The sequence below is a fragment of the Varanus komodoensis genome, unplaced genomic scaffold, assembly GCF_004798865.1.
Source record: "Varanus komodoensis strain SLA01 unplaced genomic scaffold, ASM479886v1 scaffold10, whole genome shotgun sequence".
NCBI classification, from domain to species: domain Eukaryota; kingdom Metazoa; phylum Chordata; class Lepidosauria; order Squamata; family Varanidae; genus Varanus; species Varanus komodoensis.
In genome coordinates, this window is record NW_025335269.1 from 7,536,813 (window position 1) to 7,557,608 (window position 20,796).

General features: G+C 43.6%; 1 protein-coding gene across 1 annotated transcript in view; it reads right to left on the reverse strand.

Moving 5' to 3' along the window:
• Positions 1-2,563: 2,563 nt before the first annotated feature.
• The window catches only part of ADCY1 (adenylate cyclase 1), a 280,351-nt gene continuing 262,118 nt past the window's right edge, over positions 2,564-20,796 (reverse strand). Inside the window, exon 22 of the transcript XR_006416963.1 lies at positions 2,564-12,571. The gene's annotated coding sequence lies outside the window, so the exon portion shown is untranslated. The remainder of the gene's footprint in view (positions 12,572-20,796) is intronic.

Here is a 20,796-nt window from a genome sequence, read left to right on the forward strand (position 1 = left end):
GGAAGATCACCTGGGGATATGAGCCTTCTCAAAACCAGGCCCCTGCTAGAAGTATGTGAGCAGGACAAAAGGAAATGATATTGTACCAGTGATACAGTTCATGAGTGCAGTGAGGCAGCAAAAACAAACAGTTTCAGAGTAGCAGAGCAATACTGGTGTGCAGAATGCATTCCACCTCAAGACAGATTGTCAAAATGTGAAAGGGAGGTGAAGGAGAATCTATCACATATATGAATTTTAGGGTGCTTCCTGACAGAGATTTCCTAGCACTGATAATACAAAGCACTGTAAAGTTATTGGGTCTTTTTGTCTACAGTAACTTTTTCTGGTAGGAAAAAAGACAGAAGGAAGGGAAGTTTGGGAGGGTGAATAGTTGAACACATCTCCTAGAACCACCATAATATTTCATGAATGAGGCACTGCAATTGCACAATAAAAGCCTTATATGAAAACATCCAAAGATAAAATCCATTAATAGGCTTAAACTACAATCAGCTTTTCCTCAACATTTAATTGAGAACCACCAAGCAGATTTTGCTTTCATTTTGGATTTTTTAAAATCAGGGATCACCTGTTTAATCTAGGTGTCTGGAGACAGACACATTCAATCTTAATCTAGATACAACAGAGGTGCTGGGAGTCAGAATGTTGTTTGTCCCTGGCAAAGGTGTTCAATTAGTTCTAAGTGAGCTTGTATTTTTCCTGGAAGGGTAAGTTCACAGCCCAAGTGCCCTTAAGGCTCAATGTTACTTGTTGAAGCATTGGTGGCAGCAGTTATTTGGAATGACTTTGTAAGATTAGGCTCCCAGCATACATGACAGAGTTTGATACAGTTACGCATGCACTACAAGCAGAATGCAGTGATCCAGATGCTAATTGGACTAAATGTTCAGAAAGAGCCTTTTCTGTGGTCACCCTACATTTATAGAAACATAGAAACAGTGAGTCATCTAGTCTGACCCCTGGCTCCAGCTGGCTCTGCTCACGACATGCCCACCATGTGCATGTCCAGCCTATCCTTGAACACCCACACCGATGGGGCCTCAACCACCTCCTGTGGAAGCCCATTCCACACCCTCGGGGTCCTAACTGTCAGGAAGTGCTTCCTGGCATCCAAATAGAACCAATTTATGAACCACCTTTCCTCAGGCAATGTGATCAACACCACCCCCTTGTTGTCTTTTGGGAGGGGCATGAAAATAATTTTATTTCAGTCTACTTTTGATTGAGAAGTAGATTAGTGGTCCTAATTTAGATCTTGGCTGGCTGAAAAGAATGAAATATGAAATGGTCCATTTTTTCTGGTCATCATTTTGATATTTTTAATATCACTCATTACATCAATTTTACTCTATATGTTGTACATTGCCTTGAGAACATGCTACATTTTGAAGGGCAATGAATACAGTTCTAAAATAAATGAAACTATGCATTTCATCCAGGAATTTTGTTGGGATTCAAATCCAGGCACATGGCAAAAACAGTTAAATCTTAGCAAACAGATTTGACACATGCAAGTGAACGCTGTACCCCCTTTGCTTCAGACCTTGAGTGCAACTCCCATCCTGTGCCAAGGGCCCCTTCACTTACCTCTGAGGCAGGAAAGAGCAGAATGCTTTCTGGTCACAGGCTGAACATGTTTTCTCACTGGGAATGAGACTGTGAATACCAGTCTGAAGATACCCAGAGAGAAAATGATGCTCTTTGTATTGGAAGGTAGAAGTTATTTGAACTGAGGACTCTACTGAAACCCATTGTGGTGTGATGACATGAGGTGATATGGATGCTTTGTGCCAATTGACATGTACATGTGAAACAGAGTTATTTTTTGACACGCGCGTGTATGGGTCTTTACAATGGGCCAGTGAGCACAATTGCAGCTGAACAAATAAGCCTTGATGGCTTATTTCTGTTGTCCTGCATGCTGGTCATGTGCTGGGAGATTAGCTTAGTTACCCTCTACAGTGTGTCTTGTCATGTTGTGCAGAGCCAGCCACAGCGGCCTGTTACTTGGGCCAACAAGTCACCCTGGCTGAGTGTAGACAACACGGAAGATTCACTGCTAAAGGTTTTGTTGTTATTTACATTTCTATAGCACCCATAACTGAAGCTGTCAGAGCAGTTCACAACATTAAGTCACCCATCCAGATTTCAACCAGGCCTGACCTTGTTTAGCTTCCAAGATTAGGCATGATCAGGCACTTCAGGCTACACAGAAGCTTACACTACTCCCCTGGCGCATGACTGGAGTGTACAGGGTGGTTAAGAAGTCACCATGGCTTAGTACCTATGCTGTGACTGTGTGAACAAGATCAATGTGGTTTATCTCACAAATCAGAGATCTGAAGGATAGTGAGAATTCAGTGAAGTAGTTCTACTTATAATTTTTCACCCTCCACTGCAGTCTACACAGCAACTATCAAGGATGGAAAGTAGTTGGGTTGTATGAGCACAGAACACCTCAGAACGGACAAGAATAGCTAGTGTAATAGCTGAGTGTCATTTGACTCAGGCCAAACAGGTTCAGCACTTGACAACTTTAATGAAAGGAGCTTCAGCCTAGTTTACTCAAGCAGATTGTTTCCTTTATTAATTAGACTCCAGAAATGATAATAGTGCAAACACTCAGTATAAAAGTTGCAGTAAGAAATTTACATTCACAAGTTTAACATTTCAGTCCATTCACTTTTCCCCCCAAACATAAAAATAGGACAAATATTCAATTGCTCTTTTCAATTCAACAATCTCAAAAAAAAAAAAAAAAAGAGAAAAAGAAAGAAAGAAAAAGACTGGAAGATATTCTACAATATTCTATGTACATAAAAATAGACCCGTATTATTTATGCAAAATTTTCATTCCAAGTTACCCAGTGTGTTATGTTATTGTAAGACTGAAGATAATATATTATGCATTGCCTGTGGTAGTCCCTTTCTCAAAACCCAAAGAGTTGCATGCATCTTTCCCTCACGATCTTCAAATCCAGCTTTGAGAGTGCAATTTTGAGTGGAAAGACTGCCATGAGGAAGGGGTTAGACAGCCCTTATTTTGGTCTATTCATCCACTTAAACTCACAGCCTCTCTAAGATGCATTTTATTTTAAAAAAAGGATGAGGAAAAGATAATATGCAACTGGGTTTCATCTAGTTTAATTCTAAAGCAGAAAATGTTCTTTCTATTAGGACATTTGTAACATAATGGACCAGATTCACAGATCATTGAAATTAATTAATTAAAAGCTTTTCTATCCTGTCCCCTACAGAACATCTTACAATAATTAATTCAATAGCAATTCTCATACATTAAAATTCAGAGGCAGTTAGAGTATATGGTCTGATCCAGACTGATTAGGATCAGTGCTGTAGATGTACAGGGGGCATTGAACCAGTTGCTGAACTTTAATGTCTTGCTGAATTTTAATAAAAACTAAGCAGAATGGGAACATCATTACAGGAAGGTGTTCTTCCTACCTGACCACAAGCCCAGTTTCTGTTGTTCTTGGGCTGCACTACAACAGGTAGCAGGAGAGAAAGGGGCAACTTCCCATCTAAAAATGTCTCTGCACAAAGAAAACGATCACTTCAAGGAGTAGCAGTCAGGCTAGGCTTCTCTTTGTTATGCTGTTTTCCATGTCCCATTCCACACACATCCCCCCTTCCCTGGTTGCGAAGGATACAGCATTCAAACAGAATACATTCCAGGGAAGCTTTGCTGCTTGGTTTAGTTTTGCCAAATGTATAAGCTGGCTCCTAGCTATATGGTTGCTGTTTTCAAGGTGGTCACATTTTTCACTGCTTCTGCAACATTTCCAGCTGCAGTGGGAATGCTGATTAGCCATTAGACTGAGATATACATTTTAGAAATTAAAAAAAAAACATTTGAAATAGGGAAGCCACCCCGAGGAAAGATTGGTGCAATTATTTCCTTTAAATTCCACCACCATGTGGGGTGAAGTAAATTGGTGTCCTGCAACAGCAGGGGGTTGGACCTGATGGCCTTCATGGCCCATTCCAACTCTACCATTCTATGAAATCTATGTCTGATGCTGGTTGTGCAGAAAGGGGCTAACTGCCTCTCCATATTCCAAATGTTATTGAAGTGACATGGCCACATGGAAACAGCAGCCACAAAGATTCCTTTGAAGATGGAACAAAGTGGTTCTCAAACTGTTTTTCCCCTCTTGAAAATTATTTAGCATTTGCTGGTCTATATAACAATGCTTTTTTTTTTTGAAGAAATAATGCTGTTTTAGATCCATATTGATACTATTTTATCATGTATGGAACTCATAGCTAGCTGAACATCTTTTTTTCCCTTCAGTGCTGGGACCATTGTCAAAACCAGCACTATATTATTAAAATCACAAGCTGTAGGCCAAGGCCTTGTTTGATAGTTCAAACAGCTTCATGTTGTTGGACATGTTGTGGAATGGAGCTTGTGGACCACTAACAATGTGCCATAATAAAGCATTCGTAATTTACCTTTAAAACTTTTTCTCTCTCTCTGAAAGCTACATTTAAATAGAATTGGAAGGTATGTTTGATTTCTCACTGAAAGTAGGGTCATAGTGTGTGATGAAGACAGTTAAAAAGCCTCAAACTGCTAGCCTTAACAGATTGGCTGTGATTGGAAAGACCCATCTTCTTCATCGTGGCCATCTGTGCATTCACACATTATGGGTGCTGTGCCTGCGCTGTGCCTAAAGCCAGGAAAGAGTCAAGCTTTAACGATTTTGGCAGGAACTCCCAGTCTTCTTGTGACTGCCATTCGCTGTGCCTCGAGCCTTTCATTGTCTCTCGTAGCTATACTTGCCTTTTCTATAGACTTTCATTTGCTGTTTATCTTTCTTGTTACTATCTCCTTTCCAAGTTATAACCACCTAATCCCCCCATTTCTAGAAAGTTTTTCTTCCCCTTTTCCCTTCCCCTTTCCCCATTAAAATTTGTTTTAAAAAAACCCGTCTATCGTTAATCTTGTGCGTTTTTCTCTCTCCCTCACTATCCTCTTCTTTTTCTTTGATGGTTCAGCAAGCAGCTTTCCGCAAGTGCTCCAAGTGTGGAGCTAAAATGTCCCCCACTGATCCACACGACCTGTGCCTTCTTTGCTTGGGGGAAGGAAGGACACAGGACTGATAAGTTTGGCCATTGCCAGTCTTTCATGAGGCAGGCCTGTAAGAATCGTGAGAACCGCCTATGGAAGATTCTGTGGGACCAGGCCTTGGTCGCATCTGACAGCTTGCGGCTGAGACCATGCTGGTGGGCCCATCTATGACCGCTCCTCCTCTTCGTCCATTGGCTGATGGTAGGACTCCTATGGAGGCTAAACACTCCTCTCATTCTCCTCACCATAAGCAGAAGGAGAAGAGGAAGCATACTGGATCCAATGAGCCTTCGGCTCCCAAAAAAGCTAAAAAGAACAAGGCTGGTAAGTAGGATCGTAAGCAGAAAAAGTTTGCTAAGCCACCACAGAGAGACTCAGGTATGACCATGCCATCGGTACCAACCGCCATCTTGATTACGACACCGACCAGTTCACATGTACAGTCCGTCGTGCAGGTGACCCCACCAGGGTCCCCTCAGAGGATCTGCCTCCCAGCTCCACCTACTCTGGACCGCTCGGAGGCTGTTGTTCACAGTTCCATGTCTGATGGTGAGATTCAGGACTCGCCACCTCGATCTCTGACTGGACTACCATCAGCGTGCTCTCCAACTCTGATGCTGGCTTCTCCTGAGGCTTGTCCAAGGGCCCAGCCTCGGTCACAGATCCACCAGCAACAGCACACTCCAAGACAGCCTTCGAGGAGCTGGGTGCCTATGTCCTATGGCGATTTCGATCCATCCCATGGGACTACTACCCACCACACGGATACTACCCCAGGCCTTCCATACTCCCGCATCACTCCATACCACATCTGGTCCTGAAAGATGTTCCCTCGACATCAGCAGCTGTGCTATCTAGACCTCCTCCTTCTCTGGCTGATTCATCCTCCAGGGATTCTCATAACACCTTGGTGGCCCCGCCAACCGTGGTTTCCCACCATTCTCTCCAAGACTTTCCTTCGTCTTCTGTAGATTCCACATCTTCTCACTCAACAAAGTGGCGCCATTCAACATCCAGATCTACATTCTCTGAACCTTATGGCCTGGCTCATTTGATAACTAATGCTGTCTCATCAACACTGACAAATCTGTTGGATTCGACACCTCTTCAGCAGCCCTCCACCACAGCCGTACCATCGGTTTCAACATTGGTTCCTAGTTCTTCATCGAATCCGGGCATTTTCCATCCTGCCATACAGTTTATTCTTTAATCTGCTCTAAGACCAGCTACTCGATGCTCCTATGAAGGTAAATGGAAATGCTTTACTTCATTCATGTTAACCTACCAATTTATTCCTCACTCAGCCTCAATTGAGAACATTTTACAATTTCTCCTGTCTGTACACCAAAATGGACTTAAACCTTCTTCTATTCAAGTTTATATCGCTGTTTCACATCATCGCTGCTCCTTATCGAGCTCCTCAGTGTTTTCACATTTTCTTGTTCATTGCTTCTTAAAAGGACTACAGAACCTCCAACCACCAGTCCACTCGGTGGTATCAACATGGAGTCTTTCAGTGGTTCTTCAGGCTCTCACCAAGCCTCCATTCGAACTGCTAGCCACTACAGACTTATGTCTTTTATCCTGGAAGACAGCTTTCCTTATAGCCATTACTTCAGCCAGGAAGGCTAGCGAACTCTTTACAAATTGACCCACCTTATCTCAACTTCCACAAGGAGAAAGTTGTTCTCTGTACTGACCCGGACTTCCTTCCTAAGGTTGCTTTGCCTTTCCACATCAATCAAGATATCGTCTTGCCAGCATTCTTTCCTATGCTCTCCACGTCGATAGAACGTTCTCTACATTCACTTGATGTCCAACACTGTTTGGCATTCTATCAATCCGAGACTGAGTCTTTCAGGAAGACTAAATGCCTTTTCATCAAATATTCTGAACACGACAAAGGATCTCCGATTACTTCTCAGAGACTCTCTAAGTGGATCGTTCAAACTATCAAATTCTCCTATTGTCTATCCAAGTTGGACTTTCCTGTGCTGCCTAAAGGGCATTCCACAGGGGCTGTTGTTGCTTCTTCTGCCCTTTCTGCTGGCATCCCTATGCATGACATCTGCAAGGCGGCTACCTGGACTACCCCTTGCCCGTTGACCAAACACTACTGACTAGATGTTCATGCCAGACAAAACTGCTCTTTCGCCGTGCAGTCCTCTCCTCAGTTCTTTAGTGACGACACCGTCCCGCTTCCAGGTATGGTAAGCTTACTAATCACCCATAATGTATGATGCACAGAGGCCACAATGAAGAAAGGCAGGTTGCTTACCTGTAACTGTTGTTCTTCAAGTGGCCATCTGTGCATTCACACAACCCACCCACTGGCCCCACTTGGTGTCGGTGACTGGGTTGATAGGTATCATTTTGGTCTATCCTTCCACATTGTTCTTCTACCTATATAGTATAGGTGTATCTCATATGCTTCTTACTTGAGCATCTCTATCTGATCTCTCATTTACTGTGAATTAGGTTTTTTACCGATTCCACACGGGGGCAAATGGGCAGTCTTCAGTAAACTGGGGAAATGGCAGGCACTCTGCCCTTTATACTATTGCGGGGGGAAGGATGTGGAGTTCTCGCCAAAACTGTTAAATCTCTGAATCTTTCCCAGCTGCAGGCACTGCGCAGGTGCAGCACCCATAATGTGTGAACGCACAGATGGCCACTCGAAGAATGACAGTTACAGGCAAGCAACCTGCCTTTCTTCTCCCTCATATCTAAACCAAGTCTTTTGGTTGACTATTTCTGAGAAGTCAAAGATTAAAGAGAAAGGAGAACCTTTTCCATGATGCTGGATGTAGGCTGGGATAGAAGGGGGAGTTTCAATTTTCATTCACACTTTTTTAGAGATGTACAAAAATTGTGTTCTGCTTGTACTAATGAACATTAGTGTTGCAGCAAATTTGCATTATTTGCCTGCAAAAGTAAATACCATTTTTCCCCTGTATAAGATGATACTTTTTCTTAAAAACACTTACTAAAAATGGAGGGGCATCTTATACACAGGGGTGCTCTGGGAGGGGAGAATGGCATGATCGCGCATGTGTGCAGGGGGGGCAATGAGGTGGAGTGCATGTAGCAGCAGCTAGCTTGCTCGCTCGGAGATCAGTAGGAAAAGTGGAGGGTGTCCTATACATGGGGGCGTCTTATAGACAGAAAAATACGGTAACTGTTCTGCAAGCCTGTGGAATCCACATGACTCAGAAAAGCTGGTCCACTGTGGTATCTGCAGGTTGGAGTCATAGAAATCTGAACTCATTTGAATCTGTTGCATATGTCTTCATCATCCCTATGCCGACAGTGACCTCTCTAGTGCTTCTCTTAGAACTCACACTGATGCCCTCCACTCTGCCCCCGTTTCTCTCCCTCCTCTGTCAAGTGCACCAGCTGGCATTCTACTTCTCACCAGACAGGGGTTCCTACCACTATTCTCAGAGTGCTCACCCTGGACAGACACACAGAAAGTGTCAGCCATGTGGAGGGTCCAAACAGACATTCCTTTCAAGACTGTTTTAAACCATTATGGATCACTATTTTGCAATCAAAATTCAAGGCATACAATGTGTGTGTAAAGGTTAAAGCCATGTTAAGGTTCTAATCCAGACTGGAACCTGTGTCTGCTCCTGAGTAGAAATGAAAAAAGTAGCTGCTAATGTCCGTTCTGACTTTAGAGTTAAAGCTTCAGGTTGAGTAAACGTGATTAAAATATTCTATGGACTGTTCTGTTCCCAACGTCTGCTTCCACATGTCTCTGTCTATACATCAGTACAGTGGTACTTCGGCTCATGAACTTAATCCATTCCATGACAAAGTACAGTACAGTAGAGAACAGTGACCTAGGTGGGGGAGAGGTTATTGTTTGAAGGGAGAGCCCAAACTATAATTGTGCAATAGCGATCATGCTCGGGGGTGGGGGAGATGGCTGTGATCACGGTTGCACTTATGCAGGGAAGACGGCCATGATCGTCATTGTGTTCATGTGACCACATGGCCGCGATCGTGGTCATCACCCAATGTGGAGTTCATGAACTGAGACAATTTTTTTTCTGAATGTTTTGTTTGTGACCCGATTTGGTCGTGAACTGAGGTGTTCGTGAGCCAAGGTACCACTGTATATTCATAGGAGGCCTTCTCCAAGTTCCCTTCATAGAACCTTCTCAGTAGTGGCATCCATCTGTGTAATACTCAACCCCAGAGAAGCTTACATTTTGCTAAAATTGAGGGGGGTAATTCTCAGAAAAAGCCTTTAATTTTCTCAGACCACTTAATTCAGTGAATATTGGCTCAGTAATGTTTTTATGCATCTCCTATTGGCTTGTTTTCACGTTTTTTTCTAGGTTTTGAATTTGTTTCATTGAATTTTGCGCATCTGAAAACCATCCTGGGAATTTGACAGGAGGGTGAGACATAAATCCCTCAATAAATAAACAAATAATGGAGATTTTGTGGCAGCTTTTATGTCTTCCCCTAGACCTCAGTTTCTTGGTCTGTAGGTAATATACACTATATTCGCTCAGGACTTCTGAGATAAATCTTTAATTCTCTTAACTATTCATATACTCAACTTTTTGCCTAATTTTCATTTTTTGGGGGAAAAGTAAATTTCACATGCCTATTACAGCTTTTTATCATCATCTTATACATTTATTCTCTTTTATATGCTTTTTATCATCATATAAATTTATTCTCTTTTATATGCTTTTTCTTACACTTCCTTTTTAGCACCTTCTTTCTATACTGTCTGTACCAGGCCAATTTTTGTACTTCACTTTGCTGTACACATTTTGATTCTCCACCCCCAGTCCAGGATCCCTTGTATTTGAGATATTTTGCAAGGCACTAAAACATGTAGGTAGGATACATTCGATTCTGCCACAAATGGCTTTTATGTAGCAGCTGATTAACCTGCAATGGTTGGTCATCTGGCATCGCATGACCAATAAGCTCATGCCCCAGATTCCTTCATAAGGTGGAAACTTCACGCTGTGAAAACATTAGGCTGCAAAACACACTTGAAAAGTACATGTACCATGGTGGATTTCAAAATAAAAATTTTGCAATGCGATCAAATGTGTGCCTACTCGGAAGCAAAGCCCACTGTGTTAAATGAGTTTACTCCAAGGTGAATCTGTACAGACTGCACCTTTAGGTAATCTTTCTTTCCCTGTTGTATCACCATTTTCTTTGAATTAAAAACAAAACAAAAAAACTATTTGTGAAGGAACATTACAGAAGACTGTTGCTCCAGAGAAGGCTAACAGGAATGACAATGGAAAGACTATCAGAAAACATGCATGAAAAAGACAGAAACATTAACTGTTGTCAGAACCAAACAAGTGATATTGCTAGAACATGGCCATTTGAGCTTGGGAAAGCTTTTAATTGGGGCACTGAAGCAACTACTGTACAAATTTGGTAATTTCTGATGGTCCAGGGCATGTGTTTGTTTATGTATGTCTTCATTTATAAGAGGAAGAAGAAATTAATTAACCATGCTGTCAGGTAACAGAGTGGGCTTAAAATTTAAGCTTCAATTATAACAAAGAGTACAGTTTTCTAACTTTACACTATCTGGCCTCACAAAGCAGAAGCCATCCATCTGAATTCCGTTCTGGTCACATTACATTACAGATATTCTAATTCATTTTGTTTCCATATTAGAGTAATTGAAACATTAGAATATTGCAGTTTTAATAAATCATACAGTTTATTTTTATAATAAATGATAAAATGGAACAAATATGAATAAAGTTGTGTAATACAACTTGACATTTGGGGACATAACAAAAATAGTATTGGCATTTATATAATACTTTTAAGTGCTCAAAATCTTTCTGGCAATTTAAAATGTTGGACACCAAACTCAGTCAGGAAATCACATTCTGTCTCCATTATGTCAGTGTACATCATGAGTGAGCAAGTTGTGGACCTCCAGATGTTTTGGTCTGCAACACCTATCAGCCCTAGACAGCATAACCTATGGTGAAAGATTATGGGAGTTGTAGGGTGGAGAACCACAAACTGCTCACCTCTGATGTATATGGATTCAGAAGGGACCACAAAAGCTGATGGAGAAGAGGAATCAGTAGGGGTGGTGTTACATCCTAGGCCTAGGACATGCCTACTTGGAAGTAAGTCCTACTGAGGTCACTGGATCTTACATTCTTGGAAGCATGATTGAAATTGCAGCTTTGACATTTATTTAGAAAATTTCAGAAAGCCGAAGAAAAGACAAAAGGAAAAATTTGTATTTATTTTCTAAACCCCACAGTTCAGCTTAGCATTTTATTTTCAGTACCACCATGTTTGGAACCATATGAATTGAAATAATAAGGCTATTGAACAAAAATCATGTTCAGAAATATATAATGTATGAAAGCCATTTCTCTATACTGTTTATCTCAGATACAATAACAATAGATATCACATAAAAAATACCATCTGGGTAACTTTACTGGACCAAATCCTCCCTTTTATTCAATGCAGTTCTGCCTTGTTACAGTTTGATACTATGACATCTTGGTCTTCCTACCTTGAGGTCTTTCCTTCAGTATATGTAAATGCTTTTTTAAGTAAACTATTTCATCTTTTCATGGGTGGTGGGAAAGGATGATAGCTCAGTGGTAGAGCACATGCTTTGCATGCATAAATTTCCAGGTTTTCCCCTGGCATTTTCAGATAATCTCAGGCAGCAGGGCCAAGAAAGACCTGAGACTACTGCCAAGCAAATGAGACAGTACTGAGCCAAATGAACCAACCAACGGTCTGACTTAGGATAGGGCAGCTTCTCATTAATGCCTGCAAAGACTCAGGCAGCAGGATTGGGAAAGACCTGTGCTTGAGACCTTGGAGAACTGCCGCCAGTCTAAAGCAGCTTCATATGATCATGTCTACAGGGGAAATCTTGTGCTCTGGCATTTTGGGATTTACAGAGCCATCCCCTTTCCAAAACATTTACTTATACTGTTACGTCAAACAGGGTATTAAACAGTACCTAGTGAATTGGTAGACTTGGTTTTACACCACTACTATTTCCACTCATATTTTAAAATATATATGTATTTATATATATTACAGTATGTGGAGTTTAATTTATTGCTTCTAATGACCAAAGGTACTGTTATTAAGGTAGCATAGATGTCAAGGGCACATTTCATATACCACATAATGTGGACATAGCAACATTGAGGTTGGCAGAACATTACAGGTTAATTTTTTATTGTGGTGTTGCTTTGAAATTTTGCTTTTGTAGTATGCACATGCAACTGGTAGTGCCTTTAAAACTCTGTGTCAAATGTGATATGTCAAAAACATATAGAAAGAAACTTACTCTTTTTTTGTTGCTTTGTTTTTTGTTTTTGTTTTTACTGAAGTCAGGCATGTGTGGCATGCAGTAGATTGCAGACGAGAAGCAAAAGGACATCCATTTCCAAAGGGTTTATCATCTTCATGCACATGTAAAACCTCAGTTTACAAAAAAAATCATTAGCATCTGTTAAAAGTGTGCCTTTTGTAGATTTTTTATACAAGTGTACATGCAATAAACCTGACATAGCTAAAAGTATTTACAACATTTCATACAATACATCTTTTAAAGTAAATAATAATAATAATAATAATAATAATAATAATAATTGAAAGGCAAATGTTTTAATACTGTACAGGATTGAAAATAAATAAGGCATTATAATACAATTTTATCATAAATTAAAAAAGTTGCTTGTCACTGCAATATAAAACTCTCACTTGAAACAATATTATGGCTAAACAGTCCTCTGGGAAGGACTGGAAATGTAAAATAATTTGGATTGCTAATGCTGGGTTAACATCTTAAGGCTGGTTCAGATGAGGCTCTAAGTGTGTAGAAAGACACAGTGGTATGTGGAAATCTTTTTGCCTTGATCAGATAAAGTGTACTTGTGTTGCCTCTGGGTCACATGATGCCCATTTATATATTGGACAGTACCTAATGGAGATAACTCCACTTTTGCCAGTCTCATTGCACTTGCAGAAGTGAAGATGGGGCTTTCATGCTTATAAAATGACACTGAATACATTCATTTCCAGATTGCGACAGGTCAAAAGAGTTCCTTTCTGTGAGCTGCACTGATCTACCTCATTCTAGAAACTAGCATTTACACTCATTTTAGGTTGTTTTATAAAAGCAGGTTGCTTACCTGTAACTGATGTTCTTCAAGTGGCCATCTGTGCACTCACACATATGGGTTGCTGCGCCTGCGCAGTGCCTAGGCTGGAAGATTAGAAAGCTAACGGTTTTTGGCGGGAAAACTCCGCTCCCCTCCCCCTTTGTGGTATAAATCGAGCGGAGTGTCCGCCATTTTGCTCAGTCTTGAAGACCGCACATTCGCCCTCTAGAGGTTAAAAATAAAGTAATGATAAGACACCATTATATTCCCACGGTACCGATGTGAATTATAGTACAGTACCGAGAACAATCACTAGTCAGCGATATAACCTCCCGGTACCGATGCCATTAATATTTCGGTACCGAATACAAAATAACCACCCAGCGACATAATCCAAATGGTACCGATGCAAACTATAGTATGGTACTGAGAAAAAACACGATATCCACTCACCGACACCGAGTGGGGCCGGCGGGTGGGTTGTGTGAATGCACAGATGGCCACTCAAAGAACATCAGTTACAGGTAAGCAACATGCTTTTCTTCGTCGTGGCCTCTGTGCATCACACACATGGGTGATTTGTAAGCTTACCAGACTCGGTGGAGGGAGGTGTCCTCATCGAAGAACGGATGAGAGAACAGCTCTACCAAAAGAGCAATTCCGTCTGGCATGTATATCAAGCCAATAATGCTTAGCGAAAGTACATGGACCAGCCCAGATCGCAGCTCTGCAGATGTCTTGCAACGGATCCCCTGCGGCAAAAGCAGATGAGGTCGCTACTGCTTGTGTAGAACGGCCAGTTGGAGAGACAGGTAAGTCTATTTTCGATAGCTGATAAGCCAGGACAATAGTCTGGGTGATCCAATTAGAGAGTCTCTGAGATGATATCGGTGATCCCTTTTTTTTGCTTGGAGTATTTAACAAAAAGTCTATTAGTAGTACGAAAAGATTCAGTGTGGGATCTGTAAAAGGCCAAGCAGCAGCGAACATCAAGCGTGTGTAAAGCATGTTCTATCAGGGTCGACAGCGACGGAAAGAAAGCCGGTAGAACGATATCCTGATTCAGGTGGAACGATGTGGCCACCTTGGGTAAAAAGGAGAAATCCATCCGAAGGACAACTTTTTCCTTATGGAAGTTCAGAAATGGTGGGTCTATGCGGAGAGCACAAAGCTCGCTAGCTCTTCATGCTGATGTAACCGCTACTAGAAAGGCAGTTTTCCATGACACCAGGTGTAAGTCCGCAGTCACTAAAGGCTCGAACGGTGGCTTGGTAAGCGCTTGGAGCACTACAGAAAGACTCCACGTTGGCATGGCAGGGCGAATAGACGGATGTAAATTTTGTAGTCCCTTAATGAAGCGCCGAACCAGTGGTTGTGAGAAGACTGATAACCCGTGTATAGTGCCACAATAATGGGATATAGCAGCTGCATAAACTTTGATGGATGACGGTTTAAGTCCCTCATGATGCAAATGTAAAAGAAATTGTAAGATATTGGTGACTGAAGCCGTTGCAGGGGAGAATGAATGGCACTCCGCAAAAGAGGAGAATCTTCTCCATTTAGCCGTATAGGAACGACGAGTGGATGGTCTTAATGCAGATTCGATAATCGCCTGCATTTCTCTGTCGGTAGGCATCGGTATCGTGATATTCGCTGTCGAATTCGAAGTCAGGGCTGCATATACCGTGTGTTGAGTGAGGTCACCCGTAGCATGAGGTGTCCCTGGTTCCGACTCGGTGACGTGAATCAGGTGATTCGCCATGCCGTCAGCTTCAGAGAGAATATATCCGGATGGTGGATTGCTCCTCCTTGTTGTGTTAACAAGTGCGGGAGAGTTGGTAGATGAAGGAATGTTCTTCTGGACAGCAGCAAGAGAGTGGTAAACCATGGTTGTCTCGGCCACCACGGAGTCACTAGTATCCCCGTGGCCCTGTCCTGGGCTGTTTTTGTTATCACTCTTGTCAGAAGTGGGATTGGAGGAAACGCATAAAAAGTCATGTTGCTCCAAGGGACCATGAGAGCATCTCCCATCGATCCCGGCCCGACGCCCGCTCTGGAACAGTAAAGGGCACACAGGCTGTTCTGTTGTGTGGCGAACAGGTCCACATCCAGATAACCCCACAGGCAGAAGAGTCCCTCGCAAAGTTGTTTGTCCAACTCCCATTCGTGGGTTGTCAACATCTGTCTGCTTAATGTATCTGCTTCAACGTTGTTGGTTCCAGCCAGGTGAACCGCCATAAGTGTGATGTTCCTCGGTATGCACCAGTCCCAAATGTCCATCGACAGGCGTGCTAAGGCTGTAGATTTTGTGCCCCCCTGCTTGTTGATGTAGAAAACTGCCGCTGTATTGTCTGATGCAATTTGGACAATTTGACGGCATAACACAGTCTCGAAAGCCTTGAGGGCGTTGAAAATCGCCAGAAGTTCCAGGAAGTTGATGTGTTTCCTTGCCTCTCGTTGGTTCCAAGTACCTTGGACCCGATGTCCCAAACATGCCGCACCCCATCCGAGGAGGGATGAGTTGGTGTACAGAGTCGTTGTTGGCCGAGGTGGTCGAAATGGGGTGCCGATCGACAGGTTGTCTGTGATGGTCCACCACGTTAAAGTGTGAAGGACTGCACGCGGGATCCGAATCTGCTTGGTGGCAGGATCTTGTTGTGGTTGAAAAACAGTGTTGAACAGTTGAATGGGTCGCATACATAACCTGGCATACGGGACAATGGCAATAGCAGCAGCCATATGCCCTAGTAGTCTCTGAACGGACAAGGCTGGAACCGTTCTGTGTAATCGAATCCAATCAATATGGCTGCATAAAGCATTCTGACGTTCTGGTGGGAGGAAAGCTTTTTCCTGTGTCGAGTCGAGTCGTGCCCCGATGAAATCAATCACCTGCGTGGGAATAAGGGTCGATTTGTCACGGTTAATGCAGAGGCCGAGAGCATCGAGCAAAGCGCAGGTCATTTGTATATCAGACAAGAGAGCTTGTTCGGATTGTGAGACGATCAGCCAGTCGTCTAAGTATGGGTAAACCTGTACTCCGCGAGTCCGCAAGTGTGCGCATACCGGTGCCATACATTTTGTAAAGACTTGAGGGGCTGTGGCCAAGCCAAAGGGTAGGACGTTAAACTCGAACAGGTCGGATTCGACAGTAAAACGTAGAAAGCGTCTGTGTGAAGGATGTATGGAAATATGAAAATAAGCATCCTTCAAATCCAGTGAGGCAAACCAATCCTCTCTTTTCAATAACGGAAGAATGTTCTATAAAGTGGTCATCCAGAACTTCCTTGGTTTGATGTACTTGTTAAGAGTTCGTAAGTCCAGGATCGGATGGAGACCACCGTCCCTTTTCGGGACTGTAAAATATCTGGAATAGAATCCATGCAATCCTTCCAAGCAGGACAATTTTCGAATCGCTCCCTTGAGAAGAAGCTGTGAGACTTCATCACGTAGCACCGATGAAGAAGGTGTGAAGCAAATCGGGCTCGAAGGAGGGATAACATCAAATTCTATCCTATACCCAAACACCCACCTATCAGATGTAATGGACTCCCAAATGGGGAGTCGGCCCTGGAGCCGGTCCCCAAAAGGGAAAAGGGAAGGTGGTGCTGGAATAGAGAGGATGGTTCGCGTAAGCTGTCAATGTGGGCGTTTATCAGTATCGAATCGCCTACGGCCTTGGGAAAAACGCTGTTGTGCTTGCTGCCTCTGACACTGCCGTTGTTGGTATTGTCGGGTTTGAGGGTAGTTTAGCTGGCGCGGATAATATGGTTGATTCCGGTAGGACAACTGGGGCCACTGCCACTTACGTTTTTGCGGGAGCTCCATGCGGCGTGCGGTTAGGTGTGATTCATGAATCGCCTTTAATTTTCAGTCAGTCTTCTGGTGGAACAAACCAGTACCATCAAAAGGCATTTCCTCGATTCTGCGCTTCATCTCATCGGGGAAATTACAATTGCGCAGCCACGCATGTCGGCGTAGCGAGATGGCGTTGACGAGGGCCCTTGAATCGGTGTCTACATGGTGACAAGCGGTAGACAGCTGTTGTACTGCCACCTGCATCGCCTCCTTAATAAAAACCCTGGCAAGGTCCGCTTGGTGGTCCGGAAGGGAGGAAGTGACATCATCCAGTTTCTGCATGATAAAGTACTGGTAATGTGCCAGTGTCGCTTCGTAGTTCGATATGCGCACGCCGAGTCCAGAGGCCGCATAGACTCGGCGTGCAAGCATATCGATTTTCCTCCCTTCCTTGTCCTGAGGAGCGGTATGTCCCCTGGACTCCCTGCCCTGGGAGGATTCAACCACAAGAGAGTTTGGTTTTGAGTGACGGAGCAGGAAGGGAATGTCATCGTCCCAAAGTCTATACATAGCTTCATATCTGCGGGAGGTCACTTGTGGTTGGGCCGGTTGGTCCCAGGGTTGGACCATAGCCTGGCGCAGTGTAGTTATAAGCGGCAGAGCTATGGATGCGGACTGCTGTCCCCGAACAACGTCATAGAAGCGATCTGTTGAAGGGCCTGGCTGTTGATGGGCTTCAATTTCAAGCGAATGAACCAAGCGGGACATGAGCTCTGTGAATGAGACATGAGGTTCATGGGGTGAAGTAGGCCCTTGATATGCGACAGCCACATCAGGGGATGTGGAGTCGACCTCCGAGTCCTTGGAGTCTTCCACGTAGTGCGGCCGGTCATCGTTTGAGGAGGAAGAGGTTTCAGGGAGGCTGGGCGCCTCGTCTCCGTATGCCTGGAGGTGGATGGCACATCCCTCAGGACCGATGGTGATCTCTGCTCACGAGGGAAATAGGGATATGGCTGGTACCCACCCCAGCTGGGGGGAGCACCATATCCCGGAATCAACCAACTTTCATCTCGATGCTCGGATGAACGGCTGCGACCTCTAGGAGGTAATGGTGAGGCCACATAAGATTCAGTTGGTGGCATGGGTGTTGGTGAGCATTCCCTCGGCAGGGAGTCTCTGATTTCGCCATCAGAGATGGACTCCCGAAGTGGCTCCTCCTGTTGCTGGGAAGGCACGCTCTCAGGCCGAGTGGTTGGCCTGGGGGATCCCGGTGGTGTCACCTGCATAACGAGTTGCAGGGCCGGTCCCGAGGGGGTCGGTACCGTGGCGGCTGTCAGTACCGAGAAGCCCGATGAACCTGAGCCTCGTTGTTTAGGGCGGTCAGCTTTCTTGCTCTTGCGAGCGGGCTTATCCACCTTTTCCTTCCTCAACTTCTTATGGGTGGAAGTTTTATCCAGACTGGTATGCTTGTGCTTCTCCTGTTTCTTAGTCGGGGGAGAAGGCAGCGACTGAGCCCCCATAGAAGCGGCGCCCTCATCCGAAGGATGCTGAGGAGGGTCGGCAGAGGTCGAGGAAGGACGCTTCGCCGGAGCGCTCATGGTGGAGGAGGAGTGCTGAGGAGGTGCGGACGAAGAGGAAGCAGGCCATAGCAGCAGTTGGTCGGACTACATTAATGCCTTTTCCCATAGGAGCTTTCTGAGACGATTCTCCCTATTTTTCCACGCCTGCTTGGTAAACGCCAAGCAATGACCGCACTTGTCGGTCCTATGCCCCTCGCTGAGGCAGAGGAGGCATAGACCATGTGGATCAACTGGCGACATTTTAGATCCACATTCAATACATTTGCGGAATGCCGCTCGCTGTGCCATCGTGGAAAAATGAAGAGGACAGTATAGAGGGTAAGATAATTTTTTTGTTTTTTTATATATAAAGAATTCAAGAAGAAAACGGACAGAATCAGGGAGAAGAACAAACTTGGAGTAAGAGAAGTTTAAACTTTTTGAGAAAAAACAACAAAGAGGCACAGATCTATAGCGAGAGATGAACAGGCATGAGGCACAGCGAACGGCGGTCACAAAGACTGAGCAAAATGGCGGACACTCCGTTCTATTTATACCACAAAGGGGGAGGGGAGCGGAGTTTTCCCGCCAAAACTGTTAGCTTTCTAATCTTCTGGCCTAGGCACTGCGCAGGCACAGCAACCCATATGTGTGATGCACAGAGGCCACAACGAAGAAATGCAAATGTCTAGTTGCAGGAGTAGTTGCTTCCGCAAACATATGAGAATAGGATGCTATCCAGCATTTGCACAGGACCTACTTGCATGAAATCCAGTACAAATTACTCCAAAAGATGCAGCTGTTGTCACTCAGAATCTGGAAAATTGTATGGATTAGGTCAGTGCACCCTGAATCTTTTAAGAAAGATGCAGGTAAATTAGAAAGAGTCCAGCGGAGGGCAACAAAAATGATCTAGGGTTTGGAAACACTGCCCTATGAGGAGAGACAGAGGGAACTGGGCATGTTCAGCCTTGAGAAGACTGAGAGGGGGGCATGATATCCCTCTATGAGTATCTCAAAGGTTGTCACAAAGAGGAAGGTGAAGTGCTAATGCCAGAATGTAGGACACGGAATAATCTATTCAAGTTGCGACAACCCAGATTCAAGCTGGACATCCGGAAAAGCTTCCTCACGGTCAAAGCAATACAACAGTGGAACCAGCTGCCTGAGAGGTGGTGGATACTCCCTCACTGGAGACATTCAAAAAGAACCTGGACAGCCATCTGAGTGGGAAGGTGTAACGTAGTGTCCTGCAACAGCAGGGGGGTTGGACTCGATGGCCTTCATGGCCCCTTCCAACTCTTCTGTTCTATGATGCTTGATGCATATCAGGGAACTAAGGCATCAAAATCTAGGGTTTAGTTCTGGTTCTTCAGTATGCTTAATTGTCCAGTTTGAATTTAATTTTTCTTAAGCTAATGTCAGCCACAAATGTCAGCCACATTCCGATAAACTGATTTTGTATTCTTATTTCCATTTTACTACATATAAAGAATCTAGATATATTTGTAGACCTTCCATTGATCAAGTATCTCTTATCACTCACACTCAACCTTATCTTAAATAGGCACTGGAATCGAAAGACTGATAACAGTTAATTATTTGAAACATAATTCTTTAGAAATCCCAATTGCCCATATGGAGATTGTTTTTGTCCTCCTCTGAAAAAAAAAATTCTGTATTGGGGGTTATGGTAAATGTAGAAAAACAGGCCATCCTAAAACCCTCTCTCCTGCATCTTCCATAACTTCTAGGGACATCTAGTTTCTTTAGTCTTCCTCTCTAAGGTTAGGAGAAAGGTCCTCTTACACCAACCATCATAAACTTTTTAAGAAACCTTATTGACTTTTGTTATTGATCTTTTGGAACTAGTCATCATTTTTGTGGTTAGGGATCTGGTTCCACTTTGGGTTCAATGCAGATTTCCTGTCCAAAATATTATTTTAGGGTTCAGATACAGATTGATTCTGCAATATGATCGTTACATCTAATAGAGAGCACTCTATTGGGCACGGAGGCAGCACATGCTCATCCAGTGGCAGCAAAGTACAAGTGATCTCACCCTACCATGCGTGCATTCCATAATCTTAGAGCCTTGCCTGACTTGGCCATTATGTTAAGGAGAATCAAGCAATTGAATGAGCGTAAGTGATTTAGACTGGACTGTTACTCAGGGTCAATTCACCTA